General features: G+C 42.5%; 1 protein-coding gene across 5 annotated transcripts in view; it reads right to left on the bottom strand.

Annotated features, from left to right (window-relative positions):
• Positions 1 to 21737, bottom strand: part of SULF1 (sulfatase 1) — a 158491-nt gene extending 136754 nt beyond the window's left edge. For 3 of the 5 annotated variants that reach the window (XM_036338471.1, XM_036338473.1, XM_036338474.1), the window contains exons 1-2: positions 21430 to 21737; positions 10147 to 10247 (exon numbers count right to left, since the gene is read on the bottom strand). The gene's annotated coding sequence lies outside the window, so the exon portion shown is untranslated. The remainder of the gene's footprint in view (positions 1 to 10146; positions 10248 to 21429) is intronic. The other 2 variants (XM_036338470.1, XM_036338467.1) reach the window with 2 other exon arrangements.
• Positions 21738 to 22057: the final 320 nt, after the last annotated feature.

The following is a 22057-nucleotide window of genomic DNA, read 5'->3' as shown; positions in this document are numbered from 1 at the left end:
AGAGAGATTATATGCGTTACCTGAGGTTTTATAACCATCCCAACATTATTTTCAGATGTCCAAGGTCTGCCTAAAACTACTGGCCTCTCCACGTTATTTCTCCTCACTTGTTAAATCACAGGGAAAGTGAGAGGTAGACGGACCCAGCTGTGTTTCCTGACAGTTTTCCTTTTAAAAAGTGGGAGGCAGGAATACCTTCACCCGGGCAAGCTAGACCATTTTATGGCCCTTGGCTGTAAGTCTGAAGTTGGTCAACATTCACAACCGTGACAAATTAAATGGAGTAAAGAGTTAAATATGCAATTTGTCTGGATGATTTAGGTCTCTCTCCCTGTTTTCATTCGTGTCAAATCAAGTAGCAAAACTTCTGCATGAATCATCTAGCTAATTACATAGCCTTGTCCTGTGAGTGTTCTTGCTACAAAACTGCTTAAGCCCCCATGTTTACCAGCCCAGTCAAAGGCGACTCCTGTCACTCTTTTCAACAGGAGTGCAAAGACATTATTCTTAGAAGTCAGGTAGAGGCAGGGAACATGAACAAGGTATAAGCCCATGTAGCCTGTATGAACGACAAGCTTGTAAGGCTTAAGATTTCATGGGCTGCCTTCACATCTGGGAGCCTCACAGGGTCCTAAAGGCCTGTGATTTCTCCTACTTTTACCTGACACCCCCTCACCGCCCCCCATGGAAAAGGCTCCCCACCTGGCTAGATCCTCTATAGCTGGGCGACCTGCACTCCAGCTGGTCTTCAACCAAACAGGTTTCACTTCCCTGACAACCCAAAGTCATTGAAAGAAGCCAATCACACGCTCCCCTGAAAATGGGGACCTCTCACCCTCTTTTTACTACAAAGCATGCCCGAAATAGCTCCTTCTTGTTCCGTGTTCTTGAATGCATCCTCTGTGCGGCCTTCCATGGTATGGAGTGTCCTCCTTCCTTGGCTGTTAGTATAGGTGACTAATAAACTGCCGTTTATCCCATGTGTCCAGTGTCAGATGTCCTGTGTTTGGTCATCTTAGAACCCAAGAGCAGGTCTCCCTCTCTCACCATCGAGATGACCGGGAGGTGAACCAAACAATGACCAGACATTAGTACTAATACTCAATGGAATTTTTGGAGAATGAGTGCCAAACACCACATCCTTTGGAAGTTTGCTAAGTGTCAAGTTATTTGTAAATAAAAATGACTTTTAACTGGAATTATATCAGCTGGAACTTTCATTAATTTCAAGGCCCCTGTGCTTTCCCATCTGCTCTGTTTAATTTTTATCATTCTCACCTGGGTATTTTGGGGAACAAAGCACTGTTCTCTTTCCTGAGGTGGCTTAACTGTAGTCCTGCCTAAAGGCAAGGGAATGAAAAGTTGACCCTTCCAGTCCTGTCACTTACATCTTTACTAACTGCATTCTTTCAGTTAAAGGTGGCGGAAAGGATTTTTCTCATCTCCACAGACAAGAGATTATAATAAACAGATCTTTTTTTTTTTTCATTTGAAGCACCCTAATACTGATATATTTTCAAATTCTCAGTCCTAGGAACAAAGCTCTAAAGCTGTAATTTATTTTCCTACTCATGAGATTTACAATAAGAAGGTCATGTTTGTACTAGATTCTGGTTGGAAATTAATCTTCTTTTTTTCCTCAGAATTTCTATAGAGTCCAGGCACTTCATTATTTAGCCATTTCCAAATATTAAATGCTTGTCATTCTTGAACAACAATCTCATCTTCCCGTAATGGGTGGAGAAACAAAGTAGTGGAACTTGCAAATCACTGCCAGGACATACATCACTCGAAAAGTTGCGGCTTATCCATTCAATTGCTGTTCTCCACACACTCTTAGACTACGAAACACTGTACATTTTTTTCATGAGCAGCACATATGGCTTGCTCTGACCCCTAGAAACTATTAATTTCAAGCTCATTTGCATTCTGCCTTCTGAGAGAAGCTTTATGGCGTTAATAACTATATTCAAACTCCACAACCGGCCTCAACACCAAGGTCATGCCATAGTCGCTTCCCCTCTTTTCTGGACTGTGCCTCATACAGATAAAAATATATTCTTAGTTCCACTGAACAAGGGTTTATTTGAACCACATCTGCTGCTCATCAAACGTCTATTTTAGAAGTGGGGGATTCTTTTTCAGAGATAGATTCTGTTTGAAAGGTCTATGGCAGCAAATAGTTCTTATTAAATTTCACAACGTTTTACCAACATATATACATTGCTTGTCTAATTATAGGATCCAAGCAAAACCCTGCACCCCTACTTCAAAGGATTCCTCACTTGACTAATTCTACAGAGTAAATTGATTTTCTCATCATTTGTTGTGTTCGACAATAGAAAAGCTGACACAGCAACGGTGCTAAAATGACAGCTCATTTCCATTCAAGGGGAAGGAATTTGTGTTAATATTCTTAATGACTGGCATCTTTATGAGAAATGTGAAATCGTCTATCCCTTAGCAATAACCTGACTGGGATTAAAAAGTATTTGACACTCAGAACGAAAGTCATCTGTCAGGAAAAATTCTTTAGACTGATGCGAATTAATGGAAAAAATTGGCTTCCTGATTCTGGTGTGGATATTCAAGTTTGTTAAGAATTAGTTTGAGTCGAAGAAGAATTTGGAAAGGATCTTTCAAGAAGTGAGCTGACATTCTGTTGGAGGAAAAGATAACACATTGACTCGATACATTCCTTTCACATTTCCTAAGAATTTCTGGAAATGATTTAAGAGGCAAGGACATGTAAATCGACGGAAAACACATTCAGTAAGTGTCCGTCTTGTCTTGCTTACTCGGAGCAGCAGTAATGACACCTCCCGGGAAACACCAAGCAGCACGTTCACTGTGATGCCCTAGCTTCTCGACAACTAATAGTATTTCCATGGGGGGTGGTTCCACCTTCTCGGGGCTGGCTGGGGCCCGAGCCCAGGGGACACGTCTAAGAGACGTGCACGTAGGCCAGTCCTTTACGAGCATCGTATAGACCAGTCTGTGTTCTGGAGCGGTCGTTCTGGCTTAACGGGCACCGTGTTGTACACCAGTTAACACGTTTTTATTGGAGTCTCCGTCTTCTCCTGCTCACCAGCTTCACAGCCAACCTTCATTTAGCTCTTTACCCCAAAGCCTAGTAAACTGTGAGAAGAAGCCCTTCACCAGCTTTGGAAATTAATTAGTCTGGGGGAAAAAAAAGGTGTGAATTACAGGGAAATGTAAACTGCCTCCATGTAATTAATGAGTTTTACTGTTGAGCATTTACATGGAACTTTCTTCTGAGACATGGCCTGGGCTTTTGGAGACAAAGTGAGTTGGGTTCAAATCCTAGCCCCTCTGGTGTGTGACTGTTCTTCGCCGAATTCCTTTTCTTCTAACTGGAATGACCAGAACAGAAACAACGGAGTCTGAAAGTGAACAGCAGTGTCCAACGTGTGGTGGGTGCTCGGCGATATTCAGCTTCTTCTTTTCCTGAATGTCCTTTGGGACGTTCATGTCCTAAGCGCTAGTACAGGACTGTTTGTCCTGAGTGAGGAAAAAACATGTTCCTTTTTTCAGTGCGCATTAGCCAAAGGGTCGCTCTGACAACAGTCGCCTAGGTTTCTTTCTGTGTTTAAATATAAATATTAAATGACATAAAAGAAAACTAATAGGGGTCTTTTAAAGAAGACAGTGATTGGTAATTATTAACAACTATTTGTGCACCGGTGGGGTCTCTTGGCCTGGCCTGCAGGGATTGGGCCGAAACTGGCTCTCCGACATCCCCCATGGGGTCCCAGATTGCGAAAGGGTGGTTCTCGGGTAACACACCCTGGAATCAGGCTCCCTCCTCTTTGGTTCCGGGTGTGTCACCCGAGAACCACAGCTGCCAAGTCACCACAGCTTGGCAGCTCCTGTGTTGAGCATCTGCCCCCTGGTGGTCAGTGCGTGTCACAGCTACCGGGTGGACGGTTGGACAGTCGGACAGTCGCTTAGGCTGTTATATGTATAGATAACATGGACATCAGCCCTGGGAACAGTTATTCACAGAATCAGGTAAATTAGGGTTGGTGTTAGAAATCCTAATAAAGCTTTCACTAGGAAACAATGGGTTAGAGCAGGGGTCCTCAAACTTTTTAAACAGGGGGCCAGTGCACTGTCCCTCAGACAGTTGGAGGGCTGGACTATAGTTTAAAAAAAAAACTATGAGCAAATTCCTATGCACACTGCACATATCTTATTTTGAAGTAAAAAAACAAAACGGGAACAAATACAATATTTGTATTTGCATGTGGCCCGCGGGCCATAGTTTGAGGACCCCTGGGTTAGAGAGACAGAAAAAATGAGCAGAGGAAATAACATGTAAGAAATTATGTATGAACCAAATCCAGTTTGTCCCCTCCAGTCATTTGTGAGCAGGTAGAGGAATAAATTGCAAATGAAAAAAAAAACACCCCAAAAATTAAGAAGTCAGAGAGAGGGAGTTGGGGCAATGGGTAGGAGCACAGACTGGGCAGAGAAAATGAAGAGAAGGCAGGAGATGTGGGACAGGGCCCTGGACTGAGCTCTGCTAGAGGATGTGCTGAGACCAGACAGGAAAAAGCCTCGTTCTGCAGAACCTGCAAGTACCCCTGTCTGAGGCTGGCAGGTACATTAGTAAGAAGAACCAGAGGTCAAGAACCCGGGCCTGAGGCAAGGGTGATGGACAGCGAGAGGGTGATACGGGGCAGCGCCTGAAAGGAATTGCTTAAATGCTTTAAAGCGGTGCCAAGCTGAGTAACCTGAGACTGATGTGCGACTGACTTCCACGAAAGCAGGTTTTGCCCTGAAATTCCCTTACTCTGCAGTAAGGTTAAGCTGTGCTCGTCAGGTGTCTGCTGCACTGGCATGCACGGGGCAGGATGGGGCCGTATTACTAACCGAGGAAGGTGGTAGTGAACGCGGTCCTCACAGCTCACATAACAATTCTGGTCTGACAAATGGAGACAAATGAATATTATCAGAAACTTTGGAGAGGAAAGAAACCACACACGGGGTGGCTGGAAGTCTGGGTTGTTTTGTTCTTCGAGAGACTGTCATTTTTTTCTATTGCTAAATAGAGCATGAGCACTAGAAGTTTTAGATGTGGCCATTAGGGGTCTGAGAAGGCATTGGGATGTCAAGAGGATGTATTGGAAATACCGGTGCTGGAATTTTATACTTGAGTGTCTGTCTGGAGAATATGACTCTGCCATTGGGTAGCTATGAACAATAATGATACAAGTAATTTTCATAGCCTGATTTTAATCTGTAGAGTGGGTCTAATAATGCCTGTGCTAGCTACTTCATTGAAAGTGCTATGAGGATCAAATAAAATAGGGTTACAAAAATGATTTGCGATGGTAATATGATATGTAAATAAAAATTTTAGTTAAATAATAATTATTAGTTTCCCCTGGGCTATGGTATTGATTATGGATGACTGATTGGCAAAAGGTGTAATACCCTTAAGTAGAAATTACTTTTTAGTTTGTACAGAAATGAATTACAGGCTTGGAGGAAATGTGGAGAAATAGAAGACCTGCATTCTGGTTCTTCAGTTTGCCTATAATCAGCTCTATTAGCATTTGCAAAATATTTAATTCCCCTAAATAATTTTCCGTATCTTTTAAAAAATTTTTGTATTTGAAAATAATTACAAAATACCCATGAGGTTTGGAGAGTTGAGCTAACCTAGAGGAAGGTTGCAAGAATAATAGAAAAAACCCTCATATACCATTCATTATGGTCTTATACCCCTAAATACGTTTCAGTGCGTATGTCCCCTAAGTATGTCCCTGTTTCTTATCCTTTAAAAGGGACTCAGTTGTGTGACATGCTCCACCAGGTTGTCAAAATGTTTGGAAGCACTTTGGAAAGTACACATTGTTATATAAAATTAAAGGACGTGGGGTTTATAAATTATGAAAAATCATATTACACAAAACTTTACAGTATTTACAAATTACTCCATTTGTAAATTGCAAACTAAGAAAGTCCATTGTTGCACAACAAGATTAGAGCTACTGTGATGAATGAGAAAGACAAGAAAGATGCTCTCAGACTGTCATATCTTTTGGGTTATGTTTCTCTGCCTGGACTTGTATCTTTTTTTGTACTGTTTTTTCACTTTAACAACTTGCCATTTCATGTGGTATTTGGGGTGGAAATTTTGAGTATATTTGAGGAAAGGTTATAGAAACTGATGGGCAGTTGCTACTCACTGTGAAGAGTTTAGTAAGAGCTCAGCTTTGTACTTCTGGTCCTCCCTTGGAGTAGTGAAAGTGTCCTGTTTTATTTTCATTAAAGACATCAACCAGGTTACAAATAGGAAATAGGAAAGCAAGTCTTACAAAGTATTCAGTGCAGAAAACAGTATGAACAAAGTGTTCTATGGACCAAAGATGTGATTATTCATGGAAGCCTTTTTCAGCATTCACTGTAATAAGTTTAGCTAGATGACAAACAGATAATAATTCTGCTACATTATCTTCACATTCTCAACAGAATCCTTCCCTTTCATCAGAAGAGGTAACACTATTAAGCCTGATTTCGTTCTAATTCTAACCAGATTCATAATCGCATTCTCCAGTGGATTGAAATATGACCAATAACTTTAAAAATATGGATGAAAATCCTGTTTTTCTGGTGACATATTTCTTTCATGGCCCTGACAATCATAATGGCTTCATTTAGATACTTATAATAATAACAAAAAGGGAAATATAGAGCATGTTATAAAAACAATTTTTCAAAGAGTCAAAATCAAACAAGTAATCTAAGTTAATCTTTGATTTTGAATGATTAAATTGTTATTCTTTTTAGTGCAAAATGTAAGTTAATGGCTATGAAATACATTTATAATCCAATAATGATTGATTTTACTTCCTTGACAAAAGAAATCTGTTTTAAACATAAATTATATAGATACATAATGACATATACACTCATGTAATTTATGAAGCGATGAAGAATATTGCTCTTATACTTCTCTTGGGAAAATTCCAGTCCTTGAGAAAGTATTTCAGGTGTTTCTCAATGAGGTGACATTATTGAGAAACAGCTGAACTATTCTAACGGAAGAGGTTTCCCTAATATTGAGAAGATGTGATATATTTTGAGTCACTTGAAGCATGGGGCAGTAGGAGTTAGAAGACATAGTTGTAATGCTGATTACTCCACTCACTAGCTCTTTAGACTCAGGCTCACCCTCACTAAGATTGAGTTTTCTGGTGTGCCGAAGGGACGTGTGAGTAACGGTCAATATTGTCATCATAATTTGGGTAACATTTTTTGTTGTTGTTATTATTATTTTTTTTTTTTTGCATGAGTCAAAAAAATGCCTTTACAAAGAATGTTCTCTATAATAAAGCCACATACTTTCAGACCATCCATAGCAACATAGGTGTTTGTGTTAGAATGGATTTTCTGCAAGAAGCCATATAAACAATAAATGCTTTTCCTAATATTTGTTTCAATCCCAAGAATTCGCTATAGTACCTAATTATTCATCCTAGCACTCAGTAAGAGGGTCTGCGGTCACAAAGAGAGCTGGGTTCATACCTTCAAGTTCTTGTTAGGTCCTAAGTACAAGTGACACATGAACTCCCTTCAGTCCGGGTAGAATTTCACTGATTTGCACTTTTTAAAATAAAGTCCAGCTTGTATAACTCTCTGGTGAGAATGAGTTTTGTGATTTTAGGCAGGTCTCTGAACAGACACTCCCCTCTTCTCCCCAGAAGGCCTCAGTTTTTTCAGATATAAAAAAAAAGAAAAAAAATGTTTTTACTTACATGACCTCTAAGGTATACCTTTAACATTCTGTGTTTCTATGGTATCTTACACGCCTTTCCTGAAAAATCATCCTTAATTCTAAATTATTTAAGGAAACTATAAGAAATAAGATCCACTGGCTTTGGCAGAATGTGTGGTAATTTCCTTTTTCTTCTAAGTAACTTAAAGCCTCTCATCTCATTGGCTGATTGTCCTACAAATGAGAACATGAGTCCTCGCCAAAAGAATTTTTACAATCAAAGCCCACTACAAAAATGTGATATAAACAATGGAGTTTATAGGGCATTTAATGTTTGCTATGCAGCTGACAGTGGATATATTCTTTCAGGTCTATGATCTGGTGCTATCTCTGAAATTCTGGTCTAGTCATAATTTCAAGGTCCTTAAAAACAGAACTGTCAAAATCTCCTCTGTTCAGCTCTTAAGAGAAATTAATTGATAACATAGGATCCTGGCACGTGAGTGATGCCCAGTTACACCATTTCACACCTAATCAAGGAAGATGGGGATTTAAGTTAGCTTATTGTCTGTCTGAATCTGTTGGAATCCAGCTGGCTCAAATTCAGCCTGGTGAGCAATGTGGACAGAGATGAAAAAAAAAAAAAAAGACGTAAGCCAGAGAACCAGTGCGTGAGATAGTGCCTTCCACATTGTCAACAGAATTGCCTGGTGTAGCTGCACTGCTGATTAGTTTCCTAAAATTTCTCAGTGACTAAGATGCAACTTTCTATCCCAGTGGCCCTTAAAAGTCTATGAAGAATAGCCATAAATGGAAAACTGTACCTGATTAAGAGCCAAAATTATATGACAAGATTTCTTTTTTATATATTTTATTGATTTTTTACAGAGAGGAAGGGAGAGAGATAGAGAGCTAGAAACATCGATGAGAGAGAAACATCGATCAGCTGCCTCCTGCACATCTCCCACTGGAGATGTGCCCGCAACCCAGGTACATGCCCTTGACCGGAATCGAACCTGGGACCCTTCAGTCCGCAGGCCGACGCTCTATCCACTGAGCCAAACCGGTTTCGGCTATATGACAAGATTTTAAATGGTGAGAGAGCGCCTGTAAGAAGGAAGTTATGGATGGCTGGAATTGTTAGGAAAACAAAGTTCGATGGAGGTGATAATGGAAGTAATTTTGCTTTAAGGATGGATGAGATTTGGACACTCAGAACCATGGTGGGAGGGCAGCCCAGCCCTTTTAGAAAACAGTATGAACACTCAGTAGTGTGAGTGAGTGATGGCAATTCAGGAGGTGCTGGGCCAGCTTAGGAAAAAGCAGGCAAAAAGTGCTATAGAAGAGGTGGGGTGGTTATAGAGGAAGAGAGTAGTCAGGTTCTTAAATGCTGATATTTTATTTAGACTGGCTGCTGTAGGAAATTGGGAGGTGGCTGTTATAGCGTAACAGAATGACAGGATGCAACAATGCTAAAGGAAGGTAAATTTAACAGTGGTATCTAAGAAAGAGATAAAGTATAAAGCTCAATTTAGAAGCACGAGTGATGCAGAATTGGTTTCAAGTTCTCCCCCATTTCCCCTTCACCATGATTTTTAGTCTCAAAGGAATATTGTATTTATTTAGGCCTGTCTTAAGGGAAGAACAGAATTCCCATGTAGAGGAGAATAATGTAATCTAGATGGAGGGAACAGCAAAATAAAGGCAAAGAGGTTGGTGGGTGGCATTTTACCAAAAGGTTAACAAAATTGCTCAGTATCACACTACTAGAGGCCCGGTGCACGAATTCATGCATGGGTGGGGTCCCTTGGGGTATCCTGTGGGGATCGGGCCCCAGCCTTGCACCCTTAGGCTCACAGCCCTAGCTTGCACCCCCAGCCTCGCAGCCCCGCCTGGCACCCTGCCGTGGCCTGGTGCCATCCCCTCAGCTGTTCCACCATCCCGCCTGCAGGAAGATCGATTGGGGCCGGGCCCGCCCCGCTCCCTCAGTGTCATCTGCGGGGTGATCGGCAGGGTGATCGTTAGGGCGATCAGGTCCCCACTTGCACCCACCTTGGCCTGGCACTGCCTGCTCACCGGCTCCACCATCCCACCACGGCCCCACTCTCATTGGGGCCCATCAGGGCCGGCAGCACCTCCACTGCCGCCTGCTGCCAGCTCCATGTCTCCTGCGCTTCGTCTCCCAGATGACCGCCAGAGGGGACAATTTGCATATTAGGCTTTTGTTATATAGGATTAATGGTAGCCAAGTTCTGGAATCCAGGTTTCCAATGTTTTCTTCACTGTACCATCCTGCCTCTTTTTCCTAACTATAATACGAGTCTCATTAGTTCGCACATTTTATTTCATTGCTAGTAATATTTTAATTTATAATTTACCCAGCATGAAGTATGATTTACCTGAAGCCACTGAGGTCCAGTGGGTGTCTTAAGCTTCCAAAGGAGTTATGACAGTGGCAGAAGCAATTGTAGGAACACCTCCAATTCCACTTCTGAGACACCTGTGGGTGGACCAGAATGACACATCAGTGGATTGCTGTTTTGGGAGCAAAATGGCTAAGGAGAATAACAATCACTATATGTGAAGCATACAGCTTATTTTCTCTGTTTTTTAAAAATGTATCTTTATTGTTGAAAATATTACAGATGTCCCTCTTTTTTTTCCCCATTGACTCCTTCCACCCCGCATCTGCCCTTCCCAGGCCTTCACCACACTACTGTCTGTGTCCATGGGCTATGCACATATGCATCCTGTGGGTTTTGTTTGTTTGTTTGTTTTGTCCTTATGCTTAAGTCAAAAAAGTGACTCCCTGCCTCGCTGGTGTGGCTCAGTGGTTGAGCGTCAACCTATAAACCAGGAGGTTGCTGGTTCAATTCCCAGCCCAGGTTGCATTGCATGCTTGATCCCCAGTAGGGGGCCTGCAGGAAGCAGCCAATTAATGATTCTCTCTCATCATTGATGTTTCTATCTCTCCTCCCTTCCTCACTGGAATCAATAAAAAAATATATATTTTTAAAAGTAACTCTCTGACAGAACATGTTTTGACTGCATTGATATTCTTTCCCCACCTTCTGATCCACACCCTAATCTCCACTCGAACACATTAGGCCATTTGACCTCAGTGGGTACCAGATGAAGAGATCTGATCTAGCACTAAGCTCCGCACTAAGGCCAACTTTTGTGCTTGCTGCAAATGACATTCATTGCTCTAACTCAGTGGTTCTCAACCTTCCTAATGCCGCGACCCTTTAATACAGTTCCTCATGTTGTGGTGACCCCCAACCATAAAATTATTTTCGTTGCTACTTCATAACTGTAATTTTGCTACTGTTATGAATCGTAATGTAAGTATCTGATATGCAGGATGTATTTTCATTGCTACAAATTGAACATAATTAAAGCATAGTGATTAATCACAAAAACAATATGTAATTATATATGTGTTTTCCGATGATCTTAGGCGACCCCTGTGAAAGGGTCGTTCGACCCCCAAAGGGGTCATGACCCACAGATTGAGAAACGCTGCTCTAACTTGTGGATATCTTTCCCCATTGGTTCCTTGAACTGGATATCTCAAGAACTACCAATTTAGTCATTAGCCATTAGTAGCTTCCAAATATAGACTGGCTCATGCCAATTAGACCCTCATGCATGGCAACCATGGATGAGAAATAGGTTACAGGTACTGATTCTTAGGCAGGCACCTCTCCCATAGGAACCAGGGAACATGGCTCAGAAAACCCAGTTGAGTTAAACAAATCAGGCCAAACTCTTCATTAAAAACTTGAACGGAACCCAAGTCTCTTTTGAGGAACCAAAATGCTGTCAAGTCTCCACAGGTCAATGCCATTCCCACACATTTCTAGAAATAGGATTACATCTTAATTCCAAATCTTGCCGATTCAAGCAGCGTATGCTTTCAATCACGCTGCCTCCCCATATCTAGTGCAAGAGTTTGAAATGGTAAATATAATCTTTGACCTCTAATAAAATAGTATAATGAGGTGAGTAAAAAAAACAACTGTCCCATTTTGAAGAGGATCTTAAAATGAAGTGTGACTGAAAGAGAAATAAAAGAATAGCCTGGCTGGCGTGGCTCAGTGGTTGAGTGTCAATCTATGAACCAGGAGGTCATGGTTCAATTCCCAGGCAGGGTATATGCCTGGGTTGTGGGCCCGATCCATAGTAGGGGGAGTGCAGGAGGCATTCATCAATGATTCTCTCTCGTCATTGATATTTCTATCTCTCTCTCCCTCTCCCTTCCTCTCTGAAATAAAAATATATTTAAAGAAAAAAAGAAATAATAGAGCCAAGCAAGAGGTCATAGAAAGAAAAGTGGGGGGGGGGGAGAATCTTTTTTAAACTTTAAAATTAGGAATGATTTGTCTTTATGGCTAGTGAAGAAGGAAGTGCCTTTAGCATTTGTAAAATAAGTTATTCATATATTCTACAAATGGATGCCAACCTATCTCTTCCAAAGTAGAAGCTGAAGGTTCATGAGCAGAAGCAATTTAAATATTTCATCTCTTCTTGTCTCTAGACTCTCTTTACATTATATATCCCTCTCCACCACCAACTTTTCTGTATTCTATGACGTGGACAAGTTGCATTTTCTTAGTTGAGAGTTGGCTCTCCTGCATTTGCCCACATGGCCCACCATCATATGGACCCCACACACAATAGACTAATGGACTATAACTAGCCTGATGCTGAACGGGACCAGGCTGCAACATGGAACGGAAACTCTGGACACTGGCTTTGCTTTTAGCTCTACTGAATCCCCAACTGCACTTCTTCCAGGACTGGATTAAGGGAAATGGGGCTTTAGAAACACAGAGATGTAATTCTACACAAATAAAAATCACCCGTCTTCTCATGCGAGTCTCAGAAAATTCTTTCTCTCCAGATATCGTAAGAACTCCACTCCCAGCACTCACTGGGGAAAGGGATCCCCCAACTTCCCCGATAACAAGAGGACCATACTCTTTCTCCTCCTCCTCCTTCCTCTTCTCTGTCTTCTTGTCATCGATCACGCTTTTCTCCCCGTCCTCCTACCTTTCCTCCTCCTCCTCTTTGCCCAGTGTCTCCCTTCATTGTCTTCTCAAACTGCATCTCTGCCAATTCTCTGATTAAAAAAATACTGTGTGTTTATTTGAAAGTCACACTCAGTTTAACTCCAAGCCCTAGCTCACCCATTCTTTTTACTTGTAAAAAAAAAAAAAAGTACAGCTATTTGAGTGCTTACTATATTCTATGCTCTGCACTAAGCATTTTATTTTTATTATCTCATTTAACCTTTATAACAGCTTTTTGTGAGAAACACATATCCATCTCATAGGGAGGGAAACAGTGAAAAAGAGGGTAAACACATTGTCCGCACGCAGTTTATAGGTGATGAATCACTGCTCTGATTGTCTGCTTAGGGACATTGAGCAAAGTCTTGCCCAGCTCAGGTTCCAGCTCCTCCAATAGGGGGCTCTGTTGACATCCCTTTTACTTAATTAGTACTAATAGTTGATATTTAACCACAAAATCCTTTTCATTACTAAGAGTTGTCTTGTGTTCATGTCTTTCCCCCACAGGTAAATTAGATATATTTTTCAGAGCAAGGAGAGTGTCCTTTATTGTCTTGTATTCCTCTCTGCACTAGGACAGAAATACCTACACAGGAAGTGCTCAATCCACATGGAATAAATGAATTAACACATTGATGGAGCTTTTTTAAGCCTGTTCCTTTGGGCTCTGATTATATTTAGAAGGTGCAGTATGGTTACTCCTTAGGGCATCAACTCAACTGCTAAAAAGTAATTTAAGCTGTTTGATATTAAGTAGGTTCCCCCAAGTCCCTTTAACTAAATAGAGATGTCATATATGAAAAAGGTGATAACACACGTGAAGCCTCTAGTGTCTCAAATAAAATATACTACCTGCCCCGTGCTTTTCTTCATCTGCTATACTCAGACCATTTTCCTTTCTTTAAGCAGCATGAAGCTCTCAAGAGGGAAAAAGGAGCATATGATTTGTAGGGGCCTCTCTTTTCTGGGATGCATTTCTTTTACATGGAAGTTAAAAGCTGAGCTTTCCAGAATATCTGGACGCACTAGCAAGCACATCTGTTTACTAGGACATTCTATTTAAGGGAAGATTAATTATTGGCAGGTGAGGGTTAAGGGGGAGGCTTTAAACTGGCAGGAAGTCTATTCAGAGGACATGTTATATTATAGAAAGGTGATTTTGGTGTTAAGCCTTATTAGTGATCCAAGCTTGAAGATAAATCCACAGGTGCACACTTCTAAATTAACTTATCAATAAAAGCACACTCAGCGTGCAATTAATCATTTCTCACCAGGACTCTGGGATATTTCACAAGGGCCTAACTTTCCGTTTTATTTTAAATTAACGTAGCAGGCATTGCCTCTGACTTATACTGCCATACTACAAAATTGGACAATGCACAAAACTCTCTGCAACTGAGATTCCCATGTTGTTTATTAGGAATGCTGTGGCATGGCTCAGGAAGATGGGACGATGCTCACATTGGTATATTTTGGGCCTCTTTCATCAAGGGAGCGGGTTCTGAAGGATTTTCCTGAGTTCTTGAGACAAATCTGTCCCAGGCCTTTTCTGTATTCTATGGCGTGAACAAGTTGCGTGTAGTTTAGTAGCCCTCTTTGCCGATGGGAAAAACCGTAACACGAAGTAATAAACGGCTGGTTCGGGGTTTCAGTTAATAGTGGCAACATAACTCATCTCTAGGAACAGCAATTTGTAGCTGAACCGAAGATATGGGCAATTCCAACAAATGATGAAAGCGAGACTGAATAGAATGCAACGAAGGCAAAAATACACCAAGGTAAATGGAAATCGCCATCCATTGAGCAGAAAATTCAGTAACTACAGCTTTGTAACATGCTCGGGTGTGTGATAAAACAAGTCCCCTTGTTGCTATGGCACTCTTCCCTTGCAAAGGCGTCTAGGCTTGCTTCTGGGTTTATTATCCAGATGAAACTTAACCAGAGCCATCTGGGCTCCTCTGGTTCCCAAACTGCTCCCTTGCAGCCACCTAACCTTGTGTGAGGATTTCATTAGTATTACATGAATGGGCAGAGGTTAATTTTGGGAGAGTCTACCTTTTCTCATGAAGATTTTTTACCCAGAAATATGATGTGACTGTTCATTTATTTACCATTGCACTTTAATATCAACTTCACCCACTACTGTTAAACAGTGACATGTCCAAGTCCAGTGATGGCGAACCTTTTGAGCTCGGCGTGTCAGCATTTTGAAAAACCCTAACTTAACTCTGGTGCCATGTCACATATAGAATTTTTTTGATATTTGCAACCATAGTAAAACAAATATTTATATTTTTGATATTTATTTTATGTATTTAAATGCCATTTAACAAAGAAAAATCAACCAAAAAAATGAGTTCGCGTGTCACCTTTGACATGCGTGTCATAGGTTCGCCATCACTGTCCAAGTCCCTTAGATTCACATTTTAGAAAAATGTAGAAAGAGTTTCCTACTGATTTGTAGCTGTATAGTTTTAAAAACCAGAATGGAAAAGGATTTACCTTTGAAGGTAAAGTGGAGAGCCACATTTTTGCTTTAAATAACAAAGTTTGAATGCATAAGATTGAACATGGATCACAAATTTTGAGGGCAAATGGAGCTAGTTTAGATGCTACAGCTGAAGGCGAGTTCAAGCAACAAACTGTTATGCTTCGTTTTGAAAGGTTTATAGACACGTTTGCTAGGGTGAGGGAGGGATCTTCTGAAATACTGCCTTGCCCTTCATCCTAGGGGAGTTCCGTTCCTTTCCTCTCCCGGGCCCGGGGCAGGTGCAGACCAGATGATCAGGATCAGAGAGAACATTCTTTGATCTAACCCTAGATCCTGACAACTGAAATTGAATGACGGGTGTCCAAGGACCTAGTTGCTCAGTGGCATTGAGGCTCTGTTAGGTGACTTCTCAGCCAGCAGCTGCCGTGGTGGGAAAAGGCCACGGATTGAAGGCATGGTGGATGGTGGATGCCGAGTTTGGGAACCGACCAGCTCAAGCTGATTGCTTTCAGCTTTCTGTTACATTTGGTTTGGACACGAGGGACGGCAAATGTCCAAGCCCCTTCGTTTTGTCTAAATGGTATCTTGCTTTACCAATTACTCCTGGAAGCTTGACCTGACTCTCTCCAATGTTTTGCCAAGTTATTATTTCTTTCTAAATAGTGGGCCAGGAGGAAGGAAGAAGAGCACATGACCCTTTGGCGAATTCCACTCCCCGCTGGGGTCCACGGCTCAGTCCTTTGTTTCCCCAGCGCCTGCTCTTTATTATCTTTTCATGCAGGACCCAGGACTCTGCTCCTCCCAGCAAAGTGTATTCAACTGTCACCATTGTCCCTACAGATCCATTAACTCGGTTGCTCCGAATCCCTAAATGCCCAAAGCAGCTATCTAGCTATCTCTCTCTCTCTCTCTCTCTCTCTCTCTCTCTCTCTCTCTCTCTCTTCTCTCCCCCCTATCCCCCTGTCTTTGGTGGCAGAAGATATGGCTAAAGACACACCATAAATAGATAGAATTAATGACTGACATACTAAGTTGAACACAGTCATGCAACCTAGATCCGTATCTCTATATGCACCCACCAGCCTTCTTTATGTTCCATGTATTGCACGTGCAGCTGAGCCAGGTGCTTAATGCATTTTCTGCATAACATCCCCAAGGAAAGTATTCTTATCTCCACTGTACAGACTTTACAGACTTTAAGACCTGAGCGGTGAAGTCACTGGTCCACAGCCACACAGCTAGTGAGAGGTGGTGCCTGGATTAGAACACCAGTCTGTCTCAACCCAAAGACTGTACCTTCCTGCTTCCAAATCATATTTGAAATTTTATAACATAGAAAGGCAGCTAATAGGTGTAATTTCTACCATAGTTATAGAAAACTGAAGTAGATAAGGATTTTTCATATGATACACACGCTTAATTTGGGGCAATAATATCATATTCTGTTTAAGAGGCATTTTTCCTAAGCTACCCCCAAATACAACCACTCAGGTTTCATCATCCCCCCCGCCCCACCTCCCCTTTCCTCTTGTAGTAGAACTAGAGGGGAAAGTGCCTGGGATGTTTGAATGTCCCTGTGAGCTTGTCAACCTACAGATCCATTAACTCGATTACTCCAAATCCCTAAATGCCCAAAGCAGTTCTCTCTCTCTCTCTCTCTCTCTCTCTCTCTCTCTCTCTCTCTCTCTCTCTCTCTCTCTCTCCCCTCTCCCTTTTTCTCACTCTCTCTTTCCTATCTCCCTGTCTTTGGTGGCAGAAGATATGGCTAAAGACACACCATAAATAGATAGAATTAATGACTGACATACTAAGTTTTCTGTGGGGCTCAAAGTGGACCAGGCCAGTCCATGTTTTAGGAGACTTCCCCCTATCTAAGGAGTCAAGGAATAAAAACGCAAAGTAGAAAGCAGGATTAAAAACAGGGTGATTTTGCTAAGTGCAAATCATAGGTAACTAATGCTCATCTTCAAGCAAAGGAAAATATCACCAGGAAATGTAGTAGTCAGGGGAGGCTTCTTGGAGGAGGTGGAATTTAAGCTGAAACTTTGCAGGACGTAGACGCAGGCATGATGAGGACGTTCTACACACAGTCTTGTAACACAGAACTAGGAGAAACCACATACATGATGATAAATTCTCATTTGGCAGATAACCAGATAGAGAACTGGAATGGTTAAGGATTAGAGAAGAGACCCGGAACGGGGGACATTGATCTGGCCACTTTAGCTGCAGGCAAAGGGTAGATTGCTGTTGCTATAGGAATTTGGTGGGAGATAGGGCCAGAAAGTTGGGGCCAAATAACAGAGGGCCAGCCCCTCAGACTGAGAAATTCAAACCGAGGGTGCATGTGGGACTTCCCAGCTGGGAAAAGCTTTGACGGAAGAAGTGTTTGTGGAAGTTCAGTCTGCCATGGTGGACAGAAGAGGCAGTGGACCAGTTAGGAGGTTGTTGTAATGAGCCACATGTGATACGCTCATCACACTGGAGTGGTAGCTGTGGGCCAGATGTGGAGGCATTTGAAAGGAAGGACTTGCAGAATCTGATGACAGATTAGCTATGGGGTGAGAAGAAAGAAAAAAAAAATAGCTACCAGGCTAATTTTTCTTCTTCCCAGCATATTGAGATAGAATTGAAAATATTTTAAATAGGAAACATATTTAGGACAAACTTTTTCCAAAAAAATCTTTCAAATACCAATCCTCCTCCCCTCTCCACCATGGATCTAACCTAAAGTAGGTAAATTTACCATATGACCAAAATCTTAATTTTATATATGAGCCTCTTTTTCTTCAAAGTCAATAATTATGATTTTTAAAAAAGAATCTATTTAGAAACACCTTCTTAAAAATTTTAACCCTCTTAAATTTGCTTGATGCTCTCCATCCAAAAATATTGCGCAGGGCAAAAAAGACCAGATGTCTTAACCTGACCCATTGGTTGGCCACATCCACAGGGCGGTGGTTGGGGAAAGCTCAATACTCAGTATCAGAAATCCACTTCATGGATCTTTTAAAAAATAAAACCATTTAAAATCTAAAACACAAGAGAACCAAGCTCCTACCCATCCCCATATGGATATACAGACATACTCAAGAAAAGTCATGCCAAGTGTCACATTTGCCATTTGTCTCTATTATTACAATGGCAATGACCACAACAATGTCCCTGAAGTCACATAATTTTCCTTGGGAAAAAACAGAGTAGGACCCTTTTAGTTCTTTGATGGAGGTCCCTACTCATAATTTACCTTGAGTTCAGTGACTACCTGAATTGATGTACCCTAGTTTTCCATCCCACCATAAACATGGGTTTTGTAAATGACTGAATCCAGCTTTCAGTGTTCCACCTGGAGGATGCGTCCCTTATGGCATGCCAGGTTAGCGGGACGCATCAATAGTGCAAACTGAGAACTGCACCCCAGTTGTTCTTCACTCCCTGAGCCAGAGACCCCTGGTGCTCAAACACTTTTACAGCTGCTGGAATACTGATGGGAAATTCATGTGTGCTACCAGCCCAAGCGCTGTCACAAAGAATCCCAGTGTCAAACTGGGGTATGCAGAAGTCACCGTAAATATGTCTCTGCATGTGTACCATCTGGAACAGTCGATTCAGAATGTGACAAGAGACTGGGCTTGCCCTGTGGGCACTGTCTTTCAAGCAGACCCTTTTAAGTTTTGCTCAGTGACTTCATATTAGGGGGACTAACACACAATGAGGTCTTCTCAAGGTGTGAATTGGTTATTCCTCAACACTTCCTTTCTTGTTTCCATCTTTTAAAAAAAAAACCATATTTTTATTGACTTTTTTTTTTTTGGGGGGGGGGAGAGGAAGAGAAAGGGGGGTTGGGCGGAGAGAGAGAAACACTGATGAGAAAGAACTTCGATTGGCTGCTTCCTGCATGCCCCTTGCGGGAGATGAGCCCACAACCCAGGCATGTGCCCTAAGTGAGAATCAAACCGGAGACCTCTTGGTGTATAGGTCGATGCTCAGCCACTGAGCCACACCGGCTGGGCTCTTGTTTCCATCTTGCCTAGTCCTGTGCACAATTGACTTGGTGGCAGTGGTGGTGGGGTCGGGGTGGGAAGGTTGGTGATTGCCCCATATTGTCAGACTCCCTGGGCAGGTGGCCTGGAGGTCAGTCTGCGACAGTAGCAACATATGCTGTGGGGCTCTTGTGGCCAAACGGCGACTTGCCTTTGAAAGATGCCATCACACCGCACCTCCCGGAGAAGCGCATCTGCGAGGAGGAACTTTTTCTCCTGAAATATTTCTGCGATAGTGAAAAATGGCATTTCTAGTCAGCACCGGACCTGCCACAGGCAGTGTGTAGTCCTAACCCTGAGGCAGCATGGGCCAGTTTCCTAAACCCCAGTTCCACTGTAAAGCCAAAATGGAATGACTGGAATTCCAAAAGACTCCAGCTTCCGAACTTAGTCCTGTTTTGGTTATGCAATATTGGGAATCGGATAATGCTCAGTCATAATAACCGCCTGGCTACTTGTGAGGCTATTTTCTCATTGAGCTGCACAGACCATATCCGGAGCACATTCTGAATCACGAGTAAACACTGCACTAAAATAGTGTCGGAATCATAACTTTTTAAGAAGGGAATTCAACACATCGGCTATCTGGTTGTAAAAAGTGTACATAATGCAACTTGAAACATAACTTTATGGGCATCTTTATTCAGATGAATATAAAAAATCACAAAGCACGAGCCATAAATCCTGTTATGCAACCTATTAACCAGCTCCTATTTCAGAAGAGCTCGCATACAGTGTTATTCATTGAGCCTCTTCACCTGTGGCGGGTGAGAATGGTGTTGGGTTTCTCCACCCAACGTGAGAGTCCGCTGGGAGCCAGACTCCTGAGCACCACCGGTATATGAATATTGATGAGGGAGGCAAGTCTGTGAGGGCGCAAAAGGAGTCCCTCACCGACTCCCCTAGCTTGATCAAACATTTCAACACTGAAAATTTAGTTTTTGATCCCTGTAGAAACAGGGCATCCATTCGGAAGGCCTTCTTTATATCACAGACTATGCATAGTATGGAAATCCCACTGTTGTTTTCAATTCAACTTAATTTTGGTGGGTGCTTTGGGCAGAGTGGTTACGTTACATATTACGTTGAAAACTCATTATCTGTTGCTCAAGCATCGGGATGACCATTCATTTCCAATGATTAATTTATAATGAAGACCTTTTTTTAAAAAAAAACAAAGAAAACACGCTTGTTTATAACTAAGCCTGAAAAAAATCTATTTACATTTAATTAACACTTCAGATAGCCCGTTTAAAACCCATAAATGTAGTGGCTTTAATGATCCATTACAGAGATGCTGCAGCAGTTTTCAATGACTTGTAAAACTTTCACAAACAGATCTGCAAATGAATTACCGCCCACTGCTCCCTGCAGCTGCTGAGGGTTAAGTTAAAGAGCATGTTCCCACTTCCTCCTTTTCTGTTTCTCTTCTGGCTCTGAGCATTTTTGTTTTAAAGCTCTCCTATCAGCTGCTCGGAGGGCTGCGGCTGCTCTTAAGGAGTTTTCCAACTTCAGAGCCTCATCCCCAAGATGGTTAACAACACCGCGGCCCGTCGTAAATCAGGCACAATCAACATTGCAGAAATCAGTTAAGAAAGCATTTCATCTCTACCAGCCGCTCAGTAATAGACCCTGACAAGACTCTTTATAAATGCAGCGGTAAAATGCAACAGTTTGGAAGTGAATTTTCATTTTGAAAGCTAACACGGAGGCTTTCTTGGCCTCATCCATCCTGGGGGAGCAATATCTAACTCCCGCTTTGAGTCTGCAACGCGGATGTTAAAGGGCACACACACGGCTCCACAAGGCATTTCCTTAGCTACACCTTCCAGAGCAAGGCAGCAGGAGTGCTAGTTCTGCAAAGACAGCCAAGCCCAAGCGACGCTCCCTGTTATCTGTCAGCCGCACAATAGCAGCATTGAACATGGTAACAACTGGCTTTGACAAGTGCGCTGTGCTAGCATTCCATTCAAACGAGAGAGAGAGAGAGAGAGAGAGAGAGAGAGAGAGAGAGAGAGAGAGAGAGAGAGAGAGAGAGAGAGAGAGAGAGAGAGAGGCATTCTTTGACTTTACCTGGGGGGACAAACCCTGCTTTTCCTGGGGCTGCAGAAAAGGAATCCCTCCTCCTGCTCCACCAGCAAAGTCGTTCTGATGCCTGCAACTCTCCCCTGCAGGAGACCACACAGCTCCAGCCAGGCAGCCTTCCTGCTCCTAATCCCCACTCGAACGTGATGACACACACTAACCCCAACCATCTGGTGAAACACGTCCTCGAGCACTCAGCACAGTGGTGTGTCAAGACGGGCTGCCCAATCCAATTGCTGGGGCCGGTGCCTCTCACGGACGGAGGCTGAGGGCAGGGCTGAAAGTGGAGGTCGGAGAACTCCGGGTCCAGTAACCTGAGCTTGGCTCAGAGAAAGGCGGCTATAAAAAGAGAAGTGGGAGGTGCTAGCGAGAAGGTGGAGGGAATGGATCCTCCCGGTGGCCAGTTGCGCGTTACTTTTCACAACTCCCTGCGCTCCCCGGGGACGCCGGGGACCCTCCGTGGGACGCCTAGGAACCCCCCAAATCTTTTCCTGCCGACCTAGGGAGGGCAATCTTCTCCCCCTCGCCCCCGAAATCAAAGATTCCCCTTGACATCCTGGTAAAGCGTTCATGTAGGAGCGGTTTGCACGGAAATGTGACATCTACATTTTGAAAT

The sequence above is a fragment of the Myotis myotis genome, unplaced genomic scaffold, assembly GCF_014108235.1.
Source record: "Myotis myotis isolate mMyoMyo1 unplaced genomic scaffold, mMyoMyo1.p scaffold_m19_p_16, whole genome shotgun sequence".
Taxonomy (NCBI): Eukaryota; Metazoa; Chordata; class Mammalia; order Chiroptera; family Vespertilionidae; genus Myotis; species Myotis myotis.
The sequence above is the reverse complement of the archived record's forward strand: the minus strand, read 5'-3'. Positions and strand labels throughout refer to the sequence as shown.